The sequence below is a fragment of the Rhinopithecus roxellana genome, chromosome 4 (assembly GCF_007565055.1).
Source record: "Rhinopithecus roxellana isolate Shanxi Qingling chromosome 4, ASM756505v1, whole genome shotgun sequence".
Classification (NCBI taxonomy): Eukaryota; Metazoa; Chordata; class Mammalia; order Primates; family Cercopithecidae; genus Rhinopithecus; species Rhinopithecus roxellana.
This window is the reverse complement of record NC_044552.1, coordinates 8680749-8689415: the sequence shown is the minus strand read 5'-3', so window position 1 is coordinate 8689415 and position 8667 is coordinate 8680749.

The window sequence follows — 8667 nt, the reverse complement described above, 5'->3', positions numbered from 1 at the left end:
TGTGGAATGATGGTTGCCAAGGGCTGGGGCAGCAGGGAGTGGGGAGCTGTCTAACAGGTTCAGAGTTTCAACTTTGCAAGATGAAAGTGTTCTGGAGGTCTGTGGCATAACAACGTGAACACAGTTAACACTACTGAACTGAACACTTAAAAATTTTTACCACAATTAAAAATTTTTAAAAATTTTAAGAAATAAATGCTATAAGAAATAAAGAAGTTTTACTTGACTTACAACTACTCAGGAGGCTGAGGCGAGAGGATCTTTTGAACCTGGGAGTCTGAGGCTGCAGTGAGCTCTGATTGTGCCACTGCACTCCAGTCTGGCGACAGAGGGAGACCCATCACTAAAATGAATGAATGGTCTGGGTGCAGTGGCTCATGCCTGTAATCTCAGCACTTTGGGAGGCCGAAGCAGGTAGATCAACTGAGGTCAAGAGTTTGAGACCAGCCTGGCCAACAGGGCAAAACCCTGTCTCTATTAAAAATACAAAAATTAGCTGGGCGTGGTGGCATGCACCTGCAGTCCCAGCTACTTAGGAGGCTGAGGCAGGAGAATTACTTGAACCTGAAGGTGGAGGCTGCAGTGAGCAGAGAATGTACCACTGCACTCTGACCTGGGAGACAGAGTGAGACTCCATCTCAGAAAAAATATAAAATTATAAATAAATAAATAAATAAATAAATAAATAAATAAATAAAATGAATAAATAAATAAAATTTAAAAAATTTAAAAATGTCCTATGAATGCCTCTGAGTGGAGAGTCTGCTTCCCTCTTGCCTTGTTTGCCTTCGCTGTGGTCCTGAGGCTGGCTCAGCCTGGTGTCTGCTCTCCTGTCACCTGTTGACCGACTTTACCTGTGACCTGGGAATTCACACCTGCCTCCTGCAGAGGATGTGATGTTTTCTGGGCCACTGCAGCACTGACTCAAATAGGGAGGGCATCTGAGTTTGCTCTCCCCACTTGTGGTTGGTGAATGACACCGAGGACTGATTCCTCTTGTTCCCTGCAGAAATCTATCTTGTGCTATTTAGCAAAAGCCAGCTGCCAAGGTATTTACACACCACCACGTTTTATTAAGAGCTGAGAAAGGTTCAATGATGCATTCAGCCTTTTATAAATATTTCTTAAGATGAACAAATCGGTACAAGAGGAACATAGGAGAGAAACATCAGGCCAGAGCTGTGATGGGTCCCTCAAATGCACATCGTAAGGTCTCGTGCAAGTAGGAGAAGTGAGCCTTGCCTTTGACTCTGAGTGTCCTAGGGATCATAGCAATGAGAAAATCACACATGGAAATTAAATCTACCATGCTCGTAAGACTCATTCAATAAACGCTTGTTAGCGGATATCCTATTCCAGGCACTTTTTGACTGTGAGAACACGGCAGTGGAGCAAGGCTTCTCTCATGAGATCACATTTTAGGTGGAAGTAGAAAGAGAGAAAAAGGCAAGCGATGAGCATTCTGAGAGACTCTGGAGACCACAGCGTGCTGGGAGGTGGCTGGAGGGGACTTTGGAGGTGTAGGTGGCTGGGCTCTGGGTGACGATAAGGGGGCTCCTGAGTGTCTGGGAGAGGAGCCGCAGGGCGGCAGGGTGGCTGGTGCAAAGGTCTTGAGTGGAATGGCTTTGGCTTATCTGAGAGACCAAGAAGATGCTCCCGTGGCTGGAATGTGGGAGGTGAGGTTGAGCTGAGGTCAGAGGTCAGCGAGGCAAAGGGCAAAGAGGAGGACTGGCCCGGGTTGAGCAGGTGAGGCGTGGGATGTGGTTCTTGTTTGTAAAGGCTCTCCTGGCTGCTGTGTGGGACTCGCATTGTATCCGGCGAGTAGGGAAACAAGGAGGCCAGGTGAAAGGCCTTGGCTATGTGAAGACAGAGGCGCCTGCAGTTTGGAGCAGGCTGGTGGACTAGGTAAGCTCCCTTAGGGAGAACAGAAGGGGCCACAGAAGCAAGGCTTGGGCCCTGCAGCAATCAACACAGCCATTCAGGAGAGCTTGGCTTTAATTTCTCAAACGGGTCCTTAGAAAGAGACACTGGTGTGTAGCTGAATACTTAAAAGCATCACTCCCTCCTCCCTTCTTCCTGCTGCACCTTCCTTGGCTTCTCCCATGCTTGTGGGGGGCAGACCTGGCATATATTTTGTGGTGTGGTAACCAAGGAGTCCTCAGCCCCCGCCACAGCTGATGCAAAACCCAAGGAGGGTCAAAACGGGAAATGACATCACATTCATTTGAAGGAGGTGTAGGACAGGATCATTCTGTTGAAGAGGAGACACAGAGCACTAGTGATTGAATACAAACCTAGTGTGAAGGCCAGGATTTGTCACCGAGGCTGATCACATTCTAGTTTGATGGGCAGATAATCAGTGAAACAGATGCACCTGCACAGTTGGAAATGAAGGATGATAGGCTGGGCACGGCAACTCACACCTGTAATCCCAGCACTTTGGGAGGCCGAGGCAGGTGGATCATTTGAGGTCAGGAGTTTGAGACCAGCCTGGCCAAAATGGTGAAACCCCATCTCTACTAAAAATACAAAAATTAGCCAGGTGTAGTGGAGTGCACCTGTCATCCCAGCTACTTGGAAAGCTGAGGCAGGAGAATCGCTTGAGCCTGGTAGGCGGAGGTGGCAGTGAGCAGAGACTATACCACTGTATTCCAGCCTGGGCAACAGAGTGAGATTCCATCTCAAAAAAAATAAAAAGAAAGAAAAAAAGCACATGATGCACTATCTTACACCAGAACCCACAGACACGATAACACTCTGAGTTAGCAAATTACAGTTGGAGCCCAGCCCATCCTGACTTGTACACATAATTCTCTCTATCCCATCATTTGTTCTCTCCCTTCACTGTACATCAAGTAACTGGCATAATGTGACCAGATCTATTGTATAAAGCTATTATTATTATTTTTTAACTAAATGGCTAGTGATATAGTTGAATGACAATAAAAGGAACTGAGGTAGAGAAAAGCCTCTTATAAAAGAACCCATTAGGCCGGGTGCAGTGGCTCACGCCAGTAATCCCAACACTTTGGGCGGCCGAGGTGGGCAGATCACCTGAGGTCAGGAGTTTGAGACCAGCCCGGCCAACATGGTGAAACCCTGTCTCTACTAAAAATACAAAAACTAGCCAGGTATGGTGGCGTGCTCTTGTCATCCCAGCTTCTCAGGAGGCTGAGGCAGCAGAATCACTCGGACCCGGGAGGCAGAGGTTTCAGTGAGCCGAGATCGCACCACTCCAGCCTGGGCGACAGAGCAAGACTCTGTCTTGGAAGAAAAAAAAACAAAAATGCATTAGTGGTGTGCTGGGTGTGCTTGCTCCATTTTTATTTTTGTTTCCCATTAAGGTTTTTACTTTCATTGTTTGACAAACAATAGCAATGACAACAGACTCCTTTGCACACTTATTTGATTAGAGAATTCTAATATGTTTCAGTTATCATTGTGAAATCAAGGAGAATCTTATGACTTTTTCTGTACATAGCTGTTGCATTTAGGACAATCAGTTTTTAAGGTGGGACAAATTTCTCTAAAGCAAATGAATCCTAGGTAGCTTTCAAGTCAAGTGTCTTGCTGTTTAAATCCATTTCTTGTTTAAAATAATAATATAAAAAAGTTCATCACTTTATCAACAGAACAGTGAAGCTATTTCTTAGGAGCAGGGCTGTCATATCATGTCAGAGAGTAAGAGGAGTTCTATGAGATATGAGAGGCCAAGACAGGGTGGTCCAGGTGCAAAGTCATGGGTGGATTAGCTTGATCAGGATAAAGCTTAGCATAGCTAGAGGGATGGATGACTTGTAAATCTTTGCAGAAACCTCTGTGAACGTTCATCACACTTCTTCAATGCAGTCACCTTGAATTGCCATCCACCTGGATGCTTTACGTAGTCATCTTCCTGGAACCTGGGGGATTAACCATGTGGCTTCCCAAAGATGCCTGCAGCTACCTGACCCTGGGAGGTTTGAAGACAGTGCTCACACCGGCCCTGCCAACATGAGGGCTTTCCTGGCCAAATGGCCAGAGACTTTGGGAGCTTTCTAAAGAGACTCTTAGTTGTCCCAACTCTACTCTCCTCCAGGAAAAAATTATTGTAGAGGCCAAAGATTGGCAGTTTTTGCCTTTCCTTTACCATGTGTTTGGTATGTAATAAGTCATTCTCCTGTGATGTTTAATTATTGTGTACCCTATAACAAGGCTAGGCCATATAGGATATTATCATATTTCCCCCTTGATTTCCTGAAAGCTCAGTATTATACCAAAGATGTGTTTGGAAGATTACTGAGTAGTTATTTTATCTGTGCTTAGTTTAACTCATTCTCTATTTAACGTATCTCACGGCTTTTGCAAAAGTGAAATGTCGTCAGTAGCTTCAGCTCGCCCACGTTTCCAACCCAGCTTGATCAACTGTACTTGATTCTGCTTGGTCACCCAACAATTAACACACGCTTCATGCTCAGTCTATGAAAACATTGACTTAACATTATTTTACTCAGTCAGCGGATCCCAAGAGGAAATTCTTAGATTTGGAAAATTTTTGTGTGCTTCTTCTGTTTTCAAGTTCAGAATGGTGGGAATATATTTGTTAAACATTTGTATGAAGCTGACTATGTGCCAGATCCTGTTCTCAATGCTTTGTAAATTTTAACTTGTAAGCTTCAGTCTTCTAACAAGGCTATGATACAGCGACTATGATGATGCCCATTTTATTGGTGAGGAGATCAAGACTTGCAGAGAGTGAAGTAGCTCATCAAAGAGCCAGAGATGAGATTTAAACCCAGGTTCTATTACTGAGGCCAAACTCTTCTAGATGAGATTGAAGTGTTGTTGTTGTTTTGACTTTCCATTTGAAAATAATTCCAAATTTTCAGAAAAGCTTTGAGAGTAAGACTAGCACACACCCTTTACTGAGATCCACTTACTGTTAACAGATAAAATTGCTTTTCTAAAACGCACATGCCTATATAGTGACTTTTACCCTAGAATACTTGAGTGCATCTTTGCTGAAAAGAGGAATATTCTCTTACAGAACCACTGAGTATTTATCCACTTGAGTAAATTTAACATTTATTTAATTTATTCAACGGTAGTCTGTATTTCCATGATGACAGTTGACCCAATAATGCCCTTTCTTATTTCCTCTGGGATGGGATCCAGTCCAGGGCCCAGCATTTGGATCTAGTTGTCATGTCTCTCCGGCCTCCTTTAATCAGAAACATTCCCACAGCCTTCCTTTATCTTTCATAACAATGAAAGGCAGCAGAATAAGTTTCCCTGTGCCTTTTAAGGAGAGAACAAATGTTCTTCATTGCGTTTTTGTCTGACATTTCCTCCTGATGAGGCAAGAAAATGAAATACTGCGAAAGTTATCCTGCGTCTGTCTCCAAAAGTCTAATTTCTGGAGACACTGATGTCCTCACTGGCGTTGCTGATTTTCATCATTCCTCCCCTCCAGGGCGTTGACTGATTTCCCCATGGTGTAAATTACTACTTTTCCCTTTTGCATCAATAAGCAGCCTGTGGGGAGCCTGAAATATGTTTCTTGCCAGGTGGAGGCACCATTATAAGCAGCAGCGTGTGTGCGTGTGTGTGTGTGAGGATGCAGAGAAGCCCTTCCCTTCTAGGGGAATGTGAGGAGAGTGGAGGGTGCACTTCCTCCACCTGCAACGGGAAAGTCTGTGTGCCTTTCAGTGATGAAGGCTTACAGATGACGTCGCAGGGCTTTGGGTTAGTGCCTAGACTAGGTTCCAGGTAAAGTATTTGGGGCTTGGATGTTTTCAGGCACCAATAAGTCAAGCTTGCATTGATGATATTATAAAGTGGCAGAGGTGCCTCCTGAACGAAAAAGAAATGGAATCCTAACCCTGACTGCTGTCTCTGAGGGTCAAACATATAAAAACATGTCTGAGGCTAGATTTCTGGGAAGGGCATTGGTTTCTGAAGGGGAGATTGATAATGGCAGAGATGGAGGTCTGGGCTGGTTTCACACCAGAGGCAAGGGGAAGTTGCAAGGAAATATTGATTTAGGGTGTGAAATTGCCAACAGACGAAGTTGTTCCACCTGGCACCCTGGTGGTGGATGTGTATGGAAGAAAACTTGCTATGAGCCGCAATTCTGGAGCCCCTCCCTCTCTACTCTGGAACATCTTGGCTCAGCACAGGGAGGAGCAGAGCCCATGCTTCTTTATACATTCAGCGAGCATCAGAGCTCTCACATGTGGCTAATCACATGTGATCAAAGATAGTAGCTAAAGGCTAGGCGCAGTGGCTCATGCCTGTAATCCCAGCACTTTGGGAGGCTGAGGCGGGCAGATCACTTGAGGTCAGAAGCTCGAGACCAGCCTGGCCAACATGGTAAACCCCCATCTCTCCCAAAAATATTTTTTTAAAAAAATTAGCTAGGCATGGTGGCGTGCACCTGCAGTCCCAGCTACTTGGGAGGCTGAGGGAAGAGAATCGCTTGAACCCAGGAGGCAGAGGTTGCAGTGAGCCAAGATCGTGCCATTGCACTCCAGTCTGGGTGACAGAGTGAGACTACATCTCAAAAAAAAAAAAAAAAAAAAAAAAAAAAGATAGCTAAAAAAGAGAGGAATAATTTTGAGGAATAATTTAGGTAGAAAAGATGATATAGAGAGAAAATGTAAAACCCAGATGGGCCCATAAGTTACTAGTTACTGATACTGGGCATAAAATTTGTCTCTGACCTTTATAGTAAAGGAAAACATGATCAGTTAATTACAAAAATCTCATTTCCATGAGAAAAAGCATATCGATTACTCAGAAGAAATGAAATATCCCCTGATGCTTAAATATGAATACGTTTGCCTATAATTTGCTCATTGATCATAAAACTTTTCTTTCGTTTTTGGTTTCTGTCCATTTTCTCTGTAATTGCTGTTTTGCTGTATTGCTTGTTTTCTCTATAAATGCTGTAAGTGCTGAAGATCTGAGGATGAGGATGGGGACGTACTGACAGTGTTGGGTTGTGTTGACAGAGAGCATGGGGTGATTAACGTCACAGTCATCCCAAACCATGTATTCTAAATCTAGGGACAGGTTTTGGCCTCTGGTTACAGCAACTTTGCCAAAGAGTATATTGCAGCTGAGATCGCCGGGAACTATGAAACAAGCAAGAAAACAAAAGATCTTCAAGGAACACTGAGAAGGGGACTTGTAGGGACCTGTTGTGCAGCAGAAATCCAACCTCAGGAACTTACAGCAGAGAAATCACATAGACGTTCAATGAGAACAACCAAAGACACTAAAGTAAACGATGGAAAACAGTTACATAAAGGGGAAACAATACAACAGTAACTCATGGGAACTACATCCTGCCTTCTGAAGGAATTTTATTTTTAGTTACTGTTAAGGATCCTGCAATGTCCTTTTTGCTTTAAAGGGCTCCTCTAGGCCAGGCGCGGGGGCTCACGCCTGTAATGCCAGCACTTTGGGAGGCCGAGGCGGGCGGATCACTTGAGGTCAGGAGTTCAAGACCAGCCTGGCCAACATGGCGAAGCCTTGTCTCTACTAAAAATACAAAAATTAACTGGACGTGGTGGCAGCTGCGTGTAATCCAAGCTAATCGGGAGGCTGAGGCAGTGAGGAGGCGGAAGTTGGCGGAAGTTGCAGTGAGCCGAGAGGCAAAAGTTGCAGCGAGCCGAGATGGCGCCACTGCACTCCAGTCTGGGCGACTGAGCGAGACTCCGTCTCAAAAAAAAAAAAAAAAAAAAAAGGGCTCCTCCAATGTGGGATGGGTGCGGAGGGGCTTGGTGGTGGATTTATTCCTTTGGTCAGTTAGCCACTCAACAAACAAGAATTGAGCTCCTTGTGTGAGCCAGACAGTGAGATGGGGAAGATGAACTCATGGTCCAAGATGCCCTAGGTCTGAAACATACAATAGGCTAGGGAGATGTGCAGCAAGGAAGTAATCGTACTTCTACGTGTTTGTGGAGCACTTAAGAATTATTTTGAAAGCTTATTTTCACAACAGCGAGTCAGTTCTGCACTAGCATTCCTATTTCCCAGGCACGTTAGAGATGAAATCAGTTATAAAAATCCAATTGTCCTCCTCCACCTTTCGTTTCCCATCAGACCACAAGGGGGCGCTGTGCGAGGCGGCTCCTTGAAGGCTCCAAGCGAACACAGCTTTAGATCTGCAAAATGTTGGGAACTGAGTGAGGGGCTTCAAAACATCCTAGGCAGTGCCCAAAGACCTTGTTACCTGAGCTGAACGGGTGCTAGCTATTTGCACCGTCAGCGATATAAAGGATTCCTGGGGGCCCCCTTTCAAAGGGGAGCCACCTGGGACATGTAAACACCCACAAGTTCACTCCCCTTTGCAAGCCACAGAGAACCCAGTAACTTTTCTCTAGAACGCTCTCCTCTGCACACAAGTGCCTACATATCCCCTTCTCAGTGCTCCTTGCAGATCTTTTGTTTTCTTGCTTGTTGATTTTTCTTTTGCAAACAGGATTGGGGGACCCATTATTTAACTAAAACCTTCTTTTGTCAAATCATAGGTCCTTTCCAATGTAGAGTGGATGTCTAGACAGAGAGGTAGAAATAATTGCCCGAGGGCAAGGACAACCTTCACTAAGTTGTCCATTTACATTTTTATATCCTTCTAAAAATACACCCATACCAGCCCTTTGTCTTGATATTTCAACAGTG